Source organism: Protopterus annectens, chromosome 4.part1, assembly GCF_019279795.1.
Source record: "Protopterus annectens isolate FY-2018-M chromosome 4.part1, PAN1.0, whole genome shotgun sequence".
In the NCBI taxonomy this organism is placed as follows: Eukaryota; Metazoa; Chordata; order Ceratodontiformes; family Protopteridae; genus Protopterus; species Protopterus annectens.
The window spans coordinates 726,316,105-726,331,852 of NC_056734.1; positions in this window are offsets into that span (position 1 = coordinate 726,316,105).

The following is a 15,748-nucleotide window of genomic DNA, read 5'->3' on the forward strand; positions in this document are numbered from 1 at the left end:
AAAGAACTGTCTTCCAAGAACAATATTGCAAGGAAGCTGAAACAGCAGGCTCAAAAGGAGCCTGAGTCAGTGTCTCCAGAACAAAATTAATATCCCAGGGAGGAGGAACAGACTACATGGGAGGTCTAATATTAAGGACACTTTTAAGAAATTGCTTAGCCTGAAATCTAGAAGCTAACTGGTGAGTTAAAGGCAGACAAGCAGAAAGAGCTGATAAGTGGACCTTAATAGAAGAATAGGTCAAACCAACATTGAGCAACTCACACAAATAAGAGAACCAAAGGAACATCCACAGTAAGTGGATCCAGGTCATGAGAAAGACACCAAATAGAAAACCTCTTCCATTTAGATAAATAAGATTTCCTAGTAGTAGGTTTCCTGGTCTCCTGCAGGACCTGCAGCATGTCCTCAGAAAAAGCTGTCTATGAGGGATCAAAACTTTATCACCTACAGTGTCAGTTGAAGTGTGGACAGGTGGAAATGAATGAGAGATCCCTTGTTTTGTGTGAGTAGCTCCACCCTGTAAGGTAACTTGTGATGATTGCCATTGGCTAGATGCAGAAGTAGAAGGAACTGATGCTGTTGTGGCCAAAAGGGAGTCACCAACAAGATTTTGGGAGCATCTTGCTGAATCTTCAAAAGGACTCTTGGAATGAGAGGAAGGGGAGGGAATGCATAAAGGAACATCCCCTTCCAAGAAAATGAGAGGGTGTCCACCTTCCACACCAGAGGACCTGGGACTCTAGCACAAAACAGAGGAAGTTGTCTGGCCAGAGGGGCGATAAAGAGATCTACTTGAGGTGTATCTCACTGGTGAACGTTGTCCAGAAACACATCCCTGTAAAGCATCCATTGATGGGATTGAGTGAAGGACCTGCTCAGAGTGTCGGCCACAATGTTTTGATCTGAAGGAATATAAACTGCCTGAAGAGTCACTTGATACTTGACAGCCAGATCCCATACCAGAAGTGCCAGCTGGCAAAGAAAGTAAGGTTTTGTTCCCCCTGTTTGTTGATCTACCACATAACTGTGGTATTTTCTGTGAATACCTTGAGAGGCCCTGGCGAGAGAAAAGAGGATAAAAGGCCTGAAGAGCCAGCATAAGAGCTCTCATGTCTTTGACATTGATGTGCTCCTTCTGCTGACGAGGCAACCATACTCCCTGAACCTTCAGGGAGCCAAACATTGCTCCCCATCCCACATCTGAAGTGTCTGTAAACAGATCCTGAGAGGGAAGAGGAGGATGAAAATGGAGCCCTGGATTCATAGAAAACTACTGAATCCACTACGGAAGTCCCTTCTTGAGACAAGGGAAAAGAGGAACTATGAAGTCTAGAGGATGCGCATGTTGAAACCATACCGACTTCAGAAAGCACTGTAACTTCCTCATCTGATGTTTGGCCAGAGGAAGCATTGAAATGGTGGAAGCCTTGAACCCAGAACTCTGAGAAACTCCCTGGTTGTAATGGAGGCCAGGAGAAAGAGTTTGAAAGTAAGAAATGAGAGTTAAGGCCTTTGGAGGCAGTAGGGATGCCAGCATTGGCACCGTCTGAATCCTGCAACCCAGAAAGACATGATCCTGACACGGAGTTAAAGAAGATTTTTTTTGAAGTTTATCATGAACCCCAGACTTTGAAAAAGAAGAAAAATAGTAAAACAAAGATTATGCAAAAAGACATATGGAGAAGATGCCTGAATTAGCAGGGTGTCCAAGTAAGGAAATATTTTGATCCCTTGAAGCCTGCAAAAAGCAATCCCAGGAGCTAGGCATTTGGTGAACACCCTTGTGTCAGTAGAATAGCCAAAGGGCAAAGCGCAGAACTGAAAATGCTAGGAAGCAACAGAGAAATGCAAAAACCTCCTAAAAAGAGGATGGATCAGAATATGGAGATAAGCATCCTTGAGATCCAGAGACACCAGAAAGGCCTGGGGGAGCAAGAGAGGAAAAATAGTCTGAAGGGACAACATGCAAAAGGAAGGTACCTTCAGAAAGGTGTTTAGATGAGAGAAGTCTAGAATCAGTCTCCAAGTACCTTCTTTTCTGGGCACTAGAAACATTCTTGATTAAAACCCCTTCCCCCTTTGGGACATAGGCACCTCTTGAATAGTACCCTGAGACAAGAGATCTCGAAGAACCTCTTGGAAAAAAGGAAGTCGTTCTCGAGAAGACTGAGGAATGCCCATAAAAGGAGGACAGGAATTCCACACTATGAAGTACTCCTGATGAATGATTGACAGAACCCAAGAATCCTGGGTGATTCAAAGCCAAATAGGAAGAGAAAGAGGAAGGCCAAGAGAAAGAGGAATGTGGCTGGGAATAGGTGGATAGTCTGGTTTGTCAGGAAAGGAAGGCTTGAGAATCCCTGCAGTCTGAGTGGCCTTAGCGGGAGGAGACCATTTACCACCCTTTTTACCCTTAGCAGGAGGGCGAAATTGTGTACAAACAAAGGCTGGTGTAGAAGAGTAGTTTCACTGAAATTTAGGCACAGGCGAAACAAAGACTTGTTTAAGCTCCTGTAAGGCCTTCCCCTAGTCCTGAAGAGACTTAAACCAGCAGCCGCTTCCCCAAATGAAAGTTTAGTATCCAGAGGAGCATCCGACAACTTAGTCTTAATATCATCAGGTAAAGGTTGAAACCTAAGCCAAGCATAGCACCTCAGTACTGAACCAAAAGCAGTATCCCTAGAAGGGGCTTCCACTGCATCATAACTACATCAGATAGAATGACAAACTACTTGAGAGGAAGTCCCTAGCAATGAAAGAGCAGAAGGTTTACTCTCAAGTGTCTGGAAAATCAGAAAAAAAGCTGACAAGCCTGAGAAAGAGGAGCCATCACATACCTAGATATATGGGTCTGATAATTAATAGTCCTAAAAGCTAGGGTCGCAGAAGTGTAAACCTTCTTACCCAGCCTGTCCATGGTTCTGCTGTCCTTGTCAGAAGGCAGCAAATTGAATGAAGGAAGCAATTGAGATGGCTTATCATAGGCTACAGACACTACAGAGGGGTCAGCAGCAGGACATTCAAACAAAAAGGAACAGTCCTCAGGCACCCTGTAAAATCTGTCAGACTTCTTGGGAGCATGGGGCAGAGAATCAGACACTTTAAAGGCATTAGAAAAAACATCTAGTAAAGCAGTAAAAGGCAGGAGGAATAGCCGCAGGTTTAGGAAATTCCATCTGCAGCAACTCATAGTACCTCTTATGGATATCAGAAACTTGGGCACAGTCCCACTTAAAAAAATTCATCATCCTAGAGATTGTGTCCCCAAAGGAAATTTCCTCAGAAGGAGTATTTGGACTGTTAGATTCTTCTTCCTCAGATCTGTAGTCTAAAGGAGAAGGAATCTGTGTAGAATAAGTAAGGGATCCTTCATCAGAATCAAATTCTTCCTCAGAAGAATTTAATTCCCCGGGCCTTTTAGGTGAAGAAAAAGACCAAGGCGAAGCAGGAGCTAAAACCCCTTGAAGAGGCCTTAATGACAGTAAAGCAATAAATAACCTTGAGTAAAGGCCTGATACCAACTTTGTGGGTCCCTAGGAGCAGAAGAAACATGTCTAGTTTTCTGTTTCTTTTTTATAGGGGACATCCAGCATAGAAAACTGAGAAGGCCCTGACTCAGGATGGCATTCCCCGATCTTAGTTGGAACTTCTTCCCTAAGAAAAAACTGTGGGAACCCCCCCAGACACCTTGGAAACAATCAACCATGGTTCTCCCTGAATGCCCAAAACAGACGCTTGCAAAGCCTTGTCGGAAGTGCTGCCTGCCAGATCCTCGGCGGCCTCCAACCCAGATGTGGCAGAGGAATCCGTCAATACAACCAGGTGAGTCTCCGGGTTTGTAATAACCTCGGGAGAACCCCCCCCCCCCAGAAGTGGCTGGACAATGGAAGATTCCGGTCTTGCCTTTCTTCTTCCCTGATGGCTGACCCTCAGGGCAGGAAGTTCCATCCATAGTATCTTTAGCAAGCAGCTTAAGATGCTGATTCTCAAGATACAGTGAAAGGGAAGAAAGCCTACTATGAAGGGTTTTCGGGACAAATCCCTGACAAATAGAACAAGATGTGTAGCCGTGAGAAGCTCCTAAGACAAAAAGGTACTTATCGTGGCAGTGTTTATGGGGAATGTGTCTTCCACACTGGCATTTACCCTTCCCGGATGACAACCCACCCCCAAACAGCACAAAAAATGAATAAAAGACCAAAAACCCTAACTGAGTACTTATCTGCAATGGTGTGGACTTCAGCAAACAGGAGAGCTCGCCAGAGTTCTAATAAACAGAAAAAAAAGGCAAAAAACAGACAGAGGCAAACAGACCGGTTAAAAACAGCATTCAGACTGGCAGCAAATAAGTTCTGAGGATGGTACGCCTGAATGTCACCTTTATACCCTATGCTACATGAGGAGTGTGTAGGTGACATTCAGTGCACGTTAAAGCAATGGCAGACTTTGGTAGACTGGCCAAACAATGGGCTTCAAGGCAGGGAATCCTATATAGTAATGAATACTGCAGTGGTGAATGTAAGGACATCGGGCTTCTACCCAGTCAGACTTTCTTGGCACATATGTCAGTAAATAAATAATGTAGCAATTGTCTTGTGTTTACTGACAACCACTTAATTCTTAAAGAGACACACTATGAGAGAGGTGTGCTTACACACAGACACTGGAGGCTAAATTCTCTCATATAAGCACACTATAGCTCTCAACCTCTGAGCACAAAAAATCTGGACACAACCAAAATTAATGGAGGGACAAGTGACCAAAAATAGGAACAATTTTTAAATATTGCTCTTATAAACATAGAAAGTTGGTAGAATAACATGTTTTGTGTTAGCATGCATTTTTTTGGAGGATATGAAGTCTGAAACTCAAATGACTGTCATTATTCAGTGACTTCATTCCTCAATGATTTGCCAGAAAATCGGAAATTTTATGAGGAGCAGACCAAAAAATAGGAGCCAAAAATCTGGACATTCTGCGAAAATCTGGACAGTTGAGAGGCACACATACAACACGCATCTAACATAGGACACAGCACACACATAAAGTAATGTATGTTGAGGCACTTAAAAAGAAATCTTCATAAACACAAATATTGCCCAGACTGCCCATTCTCAAAGCTATGTCTCAACAAGTCCAGAGACACTCATTGACAGTATGTGTGGTGTTAGGTGTTTTCTATTAGTGGAGCTTACCGACTATGTCTCTCAGGCCTAGCATTGAGCAGCATATTACCATCACCGAGGATGATGCCACAATATGAACAAAACATGATTGATTTCAACAACTGGCTGTCTTTCTGGTGTAATTCTAAAGGGATTCTTTATTTGTTAGCTTGGGAATACTTGTTCTGCAGACAACACTGCTTTGCCAAGAATGGTCTGCACCTTTCCCCTCTAGGCTTTTGAATATGGAACTAGGTATAAACACCTTTATAATATGCTTGATAGCTAGCAGGCTCACTGATATGACCCAGGAGGTAGGGCCCAGGAGGTTATATCAGTGAGGCTACTTTCACAAAGGGGCTGGTCACCAGTGGAGTCCCCCAGTGCTCTGTGCTAGGCCCACTCCTCTTTTGTATCTAATTTCTTGTATGTCAAAGCCAATGTCAAAGGCCTTTGACTAAGCAAGTTTGCAGATGATTGCAAACTGGGAGCAGTCATTGAATCCCCCCAAGCTGAGAACACCCTTTGGGAAGATCTAACACAGACAAACACTTTGTGCCAATGCCATGGCTTAAAACTCAATACCAAGAAATGCATTATAGTACCTTTTGGGAAGTCAGCCACCTAGGGTAACTATGTCATCAGTAAAACACCCCTAAAAGTTGATTTGCTAGTCAGGGATCTGGGAACTCATGTAGATAGTAACGTAACCTTTGACCAACATATGTCCAAGGTAGCAAGAAAATCTTTTTTATGTTCAACTTATAAGCAAGTGCACAGCACCTAGGTCCAGACAGGTCATCATGTGACTGTACTCAGCTCTCAACAGACCCATCATAGTGTATAATGCCCCCTTCAATATGTACCTGACCAGACATGCTGGAACATCCACAAAGGTTCCTTACAGAAAGAATATGGTGATTGCCTCAAAGCCCTGTCTTTTTACTTGGCATCATACAAACTTCTGAGAGGTGATCTTTTCAAAGCATCCCTGGCCCCTGTTTTGATGAACCTTTTGCTCATCCATAAAACAAACAGCATCAGAACTACAAGATTAAAAGACCTAAATTTTGCTACCGACATAAATAGGACATGTTGGAGAGACAGATATGTTTCTCAGAGAATTCCCATTCTCTGGAACTGTCCCCCATCTATGTGAAGCAGAGTTCCTTCCTATCTCTATTTAAGTGCAACTTGGGCCAGTGGATAGATAATTGGAAATTCAGCTCGGCCTTGAGTCTCTGCCTGTGCTGGACAGAGGCAGTCAGTAAATCAGCCCGTATATAAATCAAATTTGTGTGTCATCTTTGGGTTGCACAGCTAGGCTTATATGGGCCCTAGAGGTCATAAGCCTAGTATACACCTATGAACCTAAGAGGTTGAGATGTATGAGTATGTGTATGTAGCTTAATGAAGTGTTGTACTTACTGTATGTGGGTTTTACATATAGAGAGATATTTACTGTCCAAAACTTGTGATAAATGTTAAGGGAATGTTACAAATGCTTTATAATGTGTATAGAGTGCTACATGAAGACTTTGACTTATACTTGTGTGAAAGCCACACAGTTAAACCTTAGATATTTTTACGGCTTATGGTGATTGATGTATGTATATTATGATTCATGTACGTATTTAGCAGTATTAATTGCTGCAAGCATGCTGTATGTTATGTGTTATATAAATCTACACTGTTTTGTACTTGTTCTGTGAGAGCTCAGGTTGTGGCTATAAAGGGTAGAGAGACCAGTCCATATACATGGTTAAGTAGTAAATAAATAAGAAAAATGGATATGGGAATGAGGATGCTGTAATGGGCTAGTTGTAATGTACAGAAACTAGACCCCTTGGTTTTCTGTCTGCATAATTCTGTGTCTTGGATGGCAGTATTATAAACGGTGCAAATCTCTTAAGGCAGTGAGTGATGTCAAAGAAGCATGTTACTCATTAGTTATCACAGCTTGCTGACCATGTATGATGTACATTGTCTCATACTTTAAGAGCCTCTGAATGGTTAATACTCAGTATAGAGTAATTTTGTGTGAAAATAATTAAAACAAGCAATATAAAAAAATTAAGGTTTTATACACATCCAAATGTTACTAGCTCAGGGAAGAGCAATGTTCAGTATTCAGTGTTCTAATGTTCAGACTGTGAGCCTGGTGTCCATTGGCAGCTGGTGACTTCACATCAAAGGAGGGCTGCAGAAGACAGCTGAATGAGTGGAGCCAACTAGAAAGGAGTGGGGCCAACTAGAAAGGGGAGGAGCTATGTTACAGTGGGATCAATACTGACCACGCTTATCAATTTACATAACATAAGTGCTCATTCACTATTGCACATGCTGAATAATCTACCAACCAATACTAGACTAAAGTGCATTTCAGAGTTAAAGAGATGTTTAGGTTCTGCTATAACACCTATAAACAGTAAAAAAGTGATTGGTCTTGACGGCATGAAGCTATTATGACCACACATGATGTAATAAACATACACTGTTCTGTATGAAGTGATCGGCATAACACCAAAGTTGCAGCGGCAAACATTTCATCCAAACAGCCATCATAGCAATTGCTAACCTAAAGTATCTGCTTTGACCCTACCAGGATTAAAACAAAAATAGCAATGATTGTATTAATTTACTTTGTTGCACAGAAGCAGTAGTCATAGGCTTGCATGACAGCTGACTTTACCCAAATACACCTTAATCTTGCAAAGCCACAATTACAACAGTAAACAGCAAGGCCAGTCAACTCATTTCATTCACAAACACCCCCCATTATCTAACTAAAGTAGCTGCCTTTAACTGTCAGGATTAAAGTAGAAATATTAGTAACAGTTGGGTTGCATACTTGCATTACTTTCATTTGGTTGACAGAAACATTAGTCACATCGCATCTTGTGTGTGCCAGTCAAGTACACATTTAATTTTATTTATTTTACTTTTGTTTACCTGGGTTTCTGCAACTGGCTTCAGTTAAAAAAAAAAAACTTTTCAGCATATGTCTAGGGAGAAAAGCTCCAGTATATTAGAAACATTTAAAAACAAATATTCAGTATATGCATGAACAGTTATGAAATAAGATACATTAAGAATTACTCATAAATTTGCTAATTATTTTATATTCATCTTAAAGTACAGAATGAAAAGTATTAGTTTTGCAAAGCTAGAACAACAGTAAACAGCAGGGCCATTTGTTTCATTCACATATAACATCAATCTCCATTGCCTACCCTGCACATAGTATCTGATTTGATATTGTGAGGTTAAAAACAAAAACAATAACAAAAAAAGATGGCACTGTCATTAAGGTAAGTATTCTTTTTATTTTCACATAAACAATACTCAGGTCAGAGTTGATGTCGATCTTACTTCACTCAAATGTACATTACTCTTGCAAAGCAAGCCAGAAATGCAGCCATTCCATTCGCTTATAGACATTGCCCCCATCCCAATCGCCTACCAGATAATCTGCTTTGAGCCTACAAGATTTAAAATAATGAAAATAAACGACCATGGTTACATTACTGTATTTATTTCACATCATCAACTTACATATGATCTTACTTCAGTTCACCCATACACATATTGACAAACCTTTTTTTTAATTTATTTTGACTAACCATGTAAAAATATATTAGGTTAAAAAAAAACACATCATCCACAAATGGCCCACCAGAACACACTGCATACCTATTAACTCTTAGACTTCTGCCAGGATGTTATATTAAAAAAAAAAGAAAGAAATTCATCAACAGTACCCAAAACACATTGGCTCACTACTATCTGGTTAACCTTGCCAAGATATTATGTTTAAAAAAGAAAGAATGTCATTAACAGCCCCCAAAACATGTAGACCCCTAGCATCTGGTTGACCCTGCCAGTGTATTATATTAAAAAAGAAAATCATCAATGGTCCCCAAAACACATTGCCTACCTAGTATCCGGTTAATTCTGCCAGGATAATAAAAAAAAAATAAAATAAAATCGTCAACAGCCCCCACAAAACATAGACCACTAGTATCTAGTTGACCCTGCCAGTGTATTATATTAAAAAAAGAAAATCATCAACAGTCCCCAAAGCACATTGCCTCCCTAGTATCTTGTTAACCCTGCCAGAATATTATATATAAAAAAAAAAACCAGAAAGTCATCAACAACCCCCCAAACTCATACACCACCTTCTAGTATCTGGTTGACCATGCCAGGATATTGTTAGAAAAATATCATAAACATCCAGCTCACTGCAGATTTGGTCTTCTACTACTATCTGGTTGACCCTGTCAGACTCCAGGCCTAGGATGTCAGAAAGATAATTTATACTCTGCACCATTTAAAAAGTATCTGGTTGACCCTGCCAGAAAATAATAATTAAATGCAGAAATTGTCTGGTCAACCCTGCCTGGAAAAAAAAGAATACAGAAAGTATCTGGTTGACCCTGACAGGAAAAAATGCAGAAAGTATCTGGTTGGCCCTGCCAAAAAAAATAAAAAAATTACTCAGAGTTTAATTAATGATTTTTTTAGAGGAGGTTAATTTCAAAAAATCCTTCCTTTGGCTTCTTTTACCTAACAGTAATTTGATCAATGGACAAAGTTCAGTGATCCATGAAGTTTTTTTTTTCTCCTGCTGTCTGGATCATTCATCTCTATCGCTCTCACCCTTGCAAATTAACTGTTAAAGAGTGGGAAGAGAACATGAGAGCAACAGGGCTAATCAGCAGCCATGTCATGTACTCAGATTACGTGAAGCTGACTTAGTTCATTCGGGTTCTAATTTACTGCGGTTAAAACTGCAATGACTATCCTTGGACTATGATAACAAACTAGCTAAGAAAAGCACATACATACCCCCTAACAATACACAGGTGTCCCTTTATGAACAAGTTGTTTGCAGAGACATATATGCCGCCTTCAACAACATTAAGAAGGGAGTTGAATCCTTTAGTTTATTTAAGGACAACCTTACTATCAAAGAGAGGAAAATGTTAAATGACATCATGTCTAACAGTGATGTTAGAATTATGAAACCCGATAAGGGTGGGGGGATTATAGTGACATATACTAATGAATACCAACAACGAATCCATGAAATTTTGTTTGATTCTGGTAATTATGAAGCTATTTCAAGGAACCAGATTAACATCGGACATAGAAGGATAGACCTAGTCATAGAAGAGTTCTTGTTGGACAACAGGATTACTGAAGAATTATACAACTTTTTAAGGAATGAATATCCCGTTCTGGCTCATATAATTGGTATTCCCAAGATCCACAAAAACATCCAGAATCCACCATTAAGACCCATTATATCTGGGTCCAAGTCGAAAACTTTTAACCTTGGTGTTACAGTGGACCACTGGACAAAACATATATATGATAAAGTCCCACACCTTATTAAAGATTCTTGGGATTTATTAAAAAAACTGAACCAAGATGTTTGGAATGAGGGCTTAACATTCATAACAGTGGATGTCAAGGATTTATTTTCCTGTATACCCAAGGATTTAGGACTTGAATATTTTAGCAACAGCTTGGTGAAATATTCCGGGTATACTTGGGACAAGATACAACTGATCACGTGTATGATGGAACTCATACTTGACCATAATTACATCGAGTTCCAGGGTGAATCCTTTAGGCAAACCAAGGGAGTAGCGATGGGCGCATCTTGTGCGCCCATATTTGCTAATTTAGTTATGCTGGAATGGGAGAACCAGTATATATTTACCAGTGAATATTATAATAAGATGCTGCTGTACACTCGGTTTTTAGATGACATATTAATTGTATGGAAGGGCGAAACGGAAAATATCCAGAATTTCATCAACTACATTAATAACACAACTGAATTCTTAAAATTTACTCATTCTATAGATAAAAATGGAATTGCATATTTAGATATCTACATCAGTTCTGATGATCAAGGATATATTTCAAAACTATATAGGAAGCCCACATTTTCGAACGATTATATATATTATGGAAGCTGTCATCCCCCCCATATGTTTAAAAACATAGTAAAGGGCCAATGTGTGAGAGCAGCAAGGATGTCGTCTACAAGAGAAATTATGTCCAATGAACTTGATATTATAGAACAGCTATTTCTAGACAGAGGATATCCTAAAGCAATGTTGACTGATGTATTAAATTATGTAAAATCTCAATGGGGAAAGAAATATAGACCACTATTAGGTCAACAAGATATTGGAAAACAAGTCACTAATACATTTAATAGACGTGTATGTGTCATTATGTATAATCCATTCATTAACATCATCAAAGAAATATTAAATAGACATTGGTATGTGTTTAACCTTGAAGGTGAAGCTAAGGACATTATAGGAGATACCCCAAATATTATTTACAAATCCGGTTGTAATATAAAAAGAATGATTGAAAGAAACAACAAGAAAACCAAGGTGAAATATGGAAGAATCAAGGGTACAATAAAATGTGGTACCTGTAAACAATGCCAGTATATTAATGAAGAGAACAGTATTAAGTTGACCAACACTACCCACAGTATATGCAAGTTTAAATCAGGAAATTGTAATAGTAATGGGATAGTTTACTTGGCGACATGCATAGTATGCAACGCATACTATGTTGGTAAAACAGAAAGAAAGCTTAAAACCAGGATTTATGAACACACGTACAAAATTAAAAAAGGAGACGTGAAAAATGCTTTAAGCAAACACACTATGACGAATGGAAAGGACCATGGATTTAAATTTGCTATACTAGACCAGGTGGATAACAGTGTGGGGAATGGAAATTGGAAGGCCAAATTAGGAGCATTGGAAAGTAAATGGCAAATAATGTTGGATGCAACCACCTATCCAGGTATTAATGAATATATCAGCATCAAACCATTTTTAGTATTGGGACGCCCATGACAGGTGTAACATTAGACTTCCTTGCTCAAATAGATTTTATATAGACCGTAACTAACCTGCTGCTCCAACAGGTAATATGACAATAGTGTTACACTCTTAGTTAGATTACACTCCTAGTTAGTTTGCCCATCATATAATATGGAGTGGGTATTAAGGAAATATGTACAAATTCACTAATAGAGTGGTGACAGTTTCTAGTTTGATACACAATGTATTTAGTATTTTGTTATGTATCAGTTGGGTTTGTTTGGATAGTTTAACATATCCTGACATTTTTTAACAATAGTTATGTTTTTTAATAATATGTACGTTTACATTGAGTTTTCTTATATTGTGAGTTATTAATTGTGAGATGCATATTGTATAATGAACTTGCCCTTGTAACAATATTTTTAAGTATGTTTTTATATAACAGATATTTATAATATATACAGATATTGAAATTGGATAGGGACTAAATAGTATTTAGTTAGTGTGATTTTAGTTGAAAATGTACATCTAGTCAGTAATTTTGTGATTATATTAATTGAACAATTATGCAACATCTATTAAGGTTTGGCGCCAAAATGTTTGGTATTTAAGGAAGGGATGCAGAAATACTCTTTGTTCTGATGAAATCTGCTAAGGGCAGATGAAAGCGCTTAACCGATTGCATTGCTTCAACTCAGTACATATTAGTGCATTCTTGTGCCTTGTTTTTGCTGTATGTGGATATGGACTGCATTTCGTCTAAGTGTTTGTGAATAAACACCTGTTATAAACTGGCGAAGGAATATTCTTATTCTTTTTACTGATTCTTGTTACTGACACGTTTGTCAGCATTCACTAGAAGTCCAGCTCAACTCGAGTACCAGGTCTGTGGGTGTCGGAAGTATCATTTGCATGCCAGGATATTGTTAGAAAAATATCATAAACATCCAGCTCACTGCAGATTTGGTCTTCTACTACTATCTGGTTGACCCTGTCAGACTCCAGGCCTAGGATGTCAGAAAGATAATTTATACTCTGCACCATTTAAAAAGTATCTGGTTGACCCTGCCAGAAAATAATAATTAAATGCAGAAATTGTCTGGTCAACCCTGCCTGGAAAAAAAAGAATACAGAAAGTATCTGGTTGACCCTGACAGGAAAAAATGCAGAAAGTATCTGGTTGGCCCTGCCAAAAAAAAAAAAAAAATTACTCAGAGTTTAATTAATGATTTTTTTTAGAGGAGGTTAATTTCAAAAAATCCTTCCTTGCTAAGGAATCCTTGGCTTCTTTTACCTAACAGTAATTTGATCAATGGACAAAGTTCAGTGATCCATGAAGTTTTTTTTTTCTCCTGCTGTCTGGATCATTCATCTCTATCGCTCTCACCCTTGCAAATTAACTGTTAAAGAGTGGGAAGAGAACATGAGAGCAACAGGGCTAATCAGCAGCCATGTCATGTACTCAGATTACGTGAAGCTGACTTAGTTCATTCGGGTTCTAATTTACTGCGGTTAAAACTGCAATGACTTCTGGGCATCTTCATCGATGCCTGCAGTCTTCCCAATCCATACTATTTTAAAACAGTCCAGCAACAAGAATAATATTTTTTCTTTTTTTTTTAAAGTGGAACTTGAGCACACATGTGCGCAGCTCCACATGGGCAGCTTGAGTTCTGCAACACATCACATTTTCAGTTTTACACACTAGTTTTCAGTTCATACTGCTGCTAGTGTGTAAAAATCACTATTTACACTTTTTGAATGAGAAAACTGGGGGGGGGGGGCTGCAGCTCAGTAGTCCATTACCAAGAGCCATCCCTGCTGATGTCATAAACCCTGTTGCCATTAAACCTATATAATGCTTGTTTAAACAAACAAACAGTATCAATTTTTCTAATTTTAAAAGCCAATGAGTTCCACCAATATTTGTTCTAAAATAAAAAGACTTCACCAGGAGCCCAGCTTTGCATTTAACAATTTCAAGCAGAAATTCTCCATTCCTTGTTTTTCTCTGGTGAGATTTTCTTGTTATACCAACACTACCCCCTAAACTTTTAGACTACAATAAATCTCCCCTGAAAAGATGGTACCTGCTAGAACATAAAGAAATTTCCATAAGCCTAACATTATTAACTCTTTTCCCTTAGTCCTTTAATCTGCCGATTAAAGTATCTCTGTATCCTTCCCATTCTTTCAATTTGTGTTAAATTAAGCATACATACATTCCTGATGTATTCTATTACAGGTCTCGCAATACATTTGTAAATTGGACCCAAAGCCTCTCCATCCCAACACATAATAGTTCTCAATATATTTCTAATTTCTATATAACAACTTCTAGCAGTATCAATTAAATGCAAATCAAACTTAGTCACTATCTACCCTAATTCTCAGATCTGTAATGCTATTCACAACATTCAACACACTATTATTCATATCATAAGGATAAAAGAAATTATTCTTAACAAGGTGAATAACACCAGCCTTCTTTATATTAAACCTCATATTTGTTAATAGTTGGCCACTTATCCAGTTCATCCATACAATATTCTAATCTTTATTTATAATCACTGACCCCGTCTCACTGTCATCAGCATATTTACTGACTCATATCCCTTTTGATAATGGAAAGGAAATCCAAGTCCAACTAATGCTGGTCCTAGGACAGAGACCAGAGGTACTCCAGAATAAAAATGGACTTAGAAAAGGTATCCCCTAAGCTTACCTTACTAGATATAAAATGCAACCAGTTATTAACCCACCTTATTACATAATGAGTCACCTTAAAGTCATTATCAAAGATATTATTTTGTCATGAGGGATAGTGTCAAATGTCTTTGCCATGTCCAAATGTTGGGTCTATATTATCGGATCAAAAGTTTCAAACTCCGAATACCATATTCTATTACAGGTCTCGCAGTAACACCATGTGTTCGAAGTTTGAAAATTTCGAATCCTAAAAAAAACTAAAAACAAAAACAGGAAACCTGTCATTAAGGTTGTATGGCAGAAAATCAGTCCTCACCTTGGATACCCTGGAAGTTGTCACCAGTGAGTCTTTCCTCAGTAACTGCAGACAGAGCTGGGTAGGGAAGCACTTCAGTAGTTGGTGGAGCATGGTCTCACTATAGCCATGTGGACATTGAACCTTCTGTCCACAATTTCCCCTACAAGTTCTGTCAGCACCCCCACACCCCCGCTACTTAAATATACCTACTCCGAGATCGCACTACATTGAAGTAAAGGGAAGAATTTCCTACAGTGATCTCCGTTTACACTTGCTATGTTTTCAATATTCAAATATTTGGTGTCACCCAAATGGTATTCACATATTGAAATCTTCGCTGTGATAATATAGACCCCAAATGTCTTACATCCACAGGCAACCTATTATCTAATGCTTCTCATAATGGTTGAAAAAAGGATAATACATTTCTCCTACATAATTTGCTCTAGGTAAAATAATGCAGTGTAATATCAGTACAGGGCCACATTACATACAATATATACTTACAAATAAACCACTCAAAGCATTTACCCACTATATATACGTCAGACTGATAGTCCTATAATTCTCAATAACTGAAACTTCTCCTCCTATACAAATAGGAATAACTATGGATTCCTTCCATAATCTAGGGACATAACCTCTTTCTAATGTTCTTTAGAAGAACTGAGTCAAGCATGTCATAAGAGTTTCTATAATTTATT